This window comes from Pteropus alecto, unplaced genomic scaffold (genome assembly GCF_000325575.1).
Source record: "Pteropus alecto unplaced genomic scaffold, ASM32557v1 scaffold461, whole genome shotgun sequence".
In the NCBI taxonomy this organism is placed as follows: Eukaryota; Metazoa; Chordata; class Mammalia; order Chiroptera; family Pteropodidae; genus Pteropus; species Pteropus alecto.
Window position 1 is genome coordinate 1,170,534 of NW_006431079.1, and position 3,519 is coordinate 1,174,052.

The window sequence follows — 3,519 nt, forward strand, 5'->3', positions numbered from 1 at the left end:
TGGAATATTATTCAGCCATAAAAAGAAATAACATACTGATACATTCTATAACATAGATGAACCTTAAAAACATGCTAAATGAAAAAAGCCAATCATAAAAAACCCTATATTGTATGATTCCATTTATATGAAATGTCCAGAATAGGCAAATCTAGTAACCCAAAAGAGATCAGTGGTTGCCTAGAAGGAAATGGGAAGTGATTGCTAATGGGTATGGGTTTTAGAAACAGTGATGACTATATTCTAAAATTGACTGTAGTGATGACTGCACAATTCTACGAATATACTAAAACTCACTAAATTGCACACTTTAAATAAGTGAATTATATCTCAATAAAGTTGTTTGTATATATTAGAGAGAAAAAACACACAAAGTGATCAAGCAAATGGAGCAAAATGTTAACAATCAGTAAATCCGAGAAAATGGGTATAGTGAAATTCTCTGTACAATTCATGTCAATGTTTGGTGTAAAATTATATCAGAAAAAGCTATAAAAAAAAAAAAAGATATCCCTCATGATACTCACACACTGTATTCTTTCCTAACATGAAACAGGGACTAGACTCTACTACCATCTGCCTTCCCACTTAAGATGGGCCAACAATAATGGAAAATGTAAATCAAAAGTGATTCTTCCAGTCTACAGCCATGCCACCCTGAACAAGCCCGATCCTGTCTGATCTCAGAAGCTAAGCAGGGCCGGGCCTGGTTAGTACTTGGATGGGAGACCACCTAGGAAGACCAGGTGCTGTAGGCGTAAAAAATTAAAAAATAAGGGATTGTAAGCTGACAAGGTCCTTGCAATCTGTGAGGTCAACCAAGGGTTGCCTTGTCTAAAAAATAAAAACAAATAAAAAATCAATAAAAATAAAAGTGATTCTTCCAGATTTGCTTATTTATCTGACAAGGTCAAAAACCTAACAAGCAGACACAATTTCCTAAAGTTGGCTAAACTTATACGTCACTCATAGATTACCTTCCTCTCCTTCCAACCCAAAAAACTTTTCTCAACTAACAAGAAAACAAAATTGTCACACCTTTCTCAGTACTCTGCACAACAAATAACTATATGACTTTCCTAAATGCTTAAGTCTGTAAGAAAGGGGAAGAGGTGACAGAGATAGATACTCCCATAAAAATCAAATTATCTAAATCTATATTCAACACAGCAAGCTCTATGCCTGCATCCAGAGAATGAGTCTTAATCCTCCTCCACAAAATCAGAAGGAACACTGAGCATCTTCAACTTGCTTGTTCTGGATTCACTTTTTAAGAGTATAAAAGCTACCTGATACATTTAACTTAATTTGCTTGGAGAGAATATAGATTTCTCAGTGCCTCCCTAGAGCACCTGGGTGCAATTCACAATTTCCTGTCATTTCACTTACTATGACATCACCAGTTTGGGAGCTATAAGGCAGGCTGAGCAGAGAAAATAAACCCTGTAGAGTCTCAAGACTGACCTGCATACAGCTATTTGTATTGTTTTGTTTTGTTTTATTCAAAGATTTCCTCTGAGTAGTCCAGATTCCCCTACCAACCCACCATAAATGAAATGAAGGAAAAAAAGAAATCCTTCAATCAGTGCCTATCCTAACAAAGGCCACCTATTGAATAAATGGTCTTGGTATTCTATTACTGTAACCACACTTTAAAAGACAGAAAAAAATACCCTTCTTTACACATTTTATACAGCTCATATTCCTTTCTTTATCCTCCCAATAAGCTTTCATAGGGATATAATTTTAGCTTGTTGAAAAACCAGATAATTAACAGATATTTTCTTAAAGAGAATTAACATTTTTGAGAATCTATCTTTTTATAGATGAGTTATCCAACTTGCCCCCAGTCACAGAGACAGTCAATAGCAGTGGGGGAACCTTTAACCCCCAAATCCATGCTCTCACTAACAAATCACTTTCCAGCTTCATTCTCTGCTTTATCATTTGCAAACCGTCCTCTTTATTTTCTAAAAATCAAATGTCTATATAATTTAATAGACATTCAAAAGCACAGCATAAAAATAACACTGGTTTATTCCACCAACTTAAAGTTTCTTTTACAGAGGAGAACTCTGTTATCTTTAGTCTTTCTCAACATGTTAGTGTTTTCTAAAGACCCAGCCAAGCAATGAGATGCAGTTTAGAGTCATGAGAGGAGCACTAGACCAAAAGTCGGGCAATTAACTGAAAGGATGCTGGCTCTACTGTCCTTTCTAAGCCTCATTTTCCTCTTTGAGGTCCCTTCCAGCTCCAATACCGTGAACCAAATTCCAACAACTATATCACAGAGTCACAAATATAATAAATATGAAACAGATGAAAAATTAACATCTGTATAAGAATGTGAAGACATAAAAAAGTGAACTTGAAATAAAAAATCCCAAACAAAAGGCCTAGTATTAACTGTATTACTGCTGCATGATTTTTTATCCACCTGCTCTCAATTTTGAGAAAACTGCATATTTGTTCTGACCTTGTTAAAGGTCATCAATTTATCACTTTTTAAAAGACCATTTTTGTCATTTGAAGTATGCACCTAATTTTTTTTTTGTAAGAAACACTAAAATTTTCCAGGTGACAAAAACATATAAACAAACAAACCCGTCGTGTCATCTCTGAGGCAAAGTAAAATTAGTCAACAGGATCATTACTTTCAGGAGACAAACTTTACAGTGAATAATACATCATGACAGAACACTGGAAAGAGTACCATCAAATCAGGATGACACGACAAGCCTCCATCCACTTGAAACCTGTAAACTGGACACTCCGAAAAAAAACTTTTTCAAAACTGTTGTAATTAAAAGGCTCTGATGACGGTGCAGTGGAATTCACGGGGATTTTACAATTCCGACACCCTCTCCAATTAATGCCAAATCTGATCGGGCCCCATCTTCACTTCCCCACCACTCCACCACTTCCCCAAAGCATCACTACTGCAACCCAGGCTCTCCAACTAGGATGCTGCCCTTTATTCTCAAATGACGCTGGCCTCATAACGGATACTTTCCAAAAAAAAAAAAAAAAAAAAAAAAAGCATGGCCCCAGGATACAAGCCCTTTCTAGAACTAAGGGAGTTCTCACTCTCTTAGGTGTGGCCCAAGTTCATTTTATTACTTCCCATCAACCCAAGAGGCCCGGCCCGGGGCTGGGTTAGAACGATTTTGAGGAACTGTTATCACAGGCCCCTTGGGAAGAAGTTTTTGTTTTGCCGTTTTTCTTTTTTTTAAGTCTGGGTAGAACTTACTTTCAGTAGGACGTAGGATGCCTTCTTCCCTACTAACGGGTGTTCGACAACAGGCTTCCCTTTTATTTTATACTAAGTCACACAACCTTCACCAGGGTGAAGGGTGTGAGAACACACACCCTTCCCTCTTAATGGTCCGAGACGACGCGACCACAGCGCAGAGGGGCGCAGAGGCCGTTCGGACTCCTCAAGGTTCAGAGCCCTTTGCTCCCGTTTCCCCTCCTCCCGCCCGCCGCTCCCTTCCCCCGCGCCGGCCCTGGGTCCTTCCG

General features: G+C 38.2%; 1 non-coding gene across 1 annotated transcript; it reads left to right on the top strand.

Moving 5' to 3' along the window:
- The first annotated feature begins 639 nt into the window (after nt 1-639).
- LOC112469566 lies at nt 640-758 on the top strand. The gene has a single exon (XR_003042685.1). It is a non-coding gene; the product is annotated as a 5S ribosomal RNA (ribosomal RNA).
- The last annotated feature ends 2,761 nt before the right edge of the window (nt 759-3,519 follow it).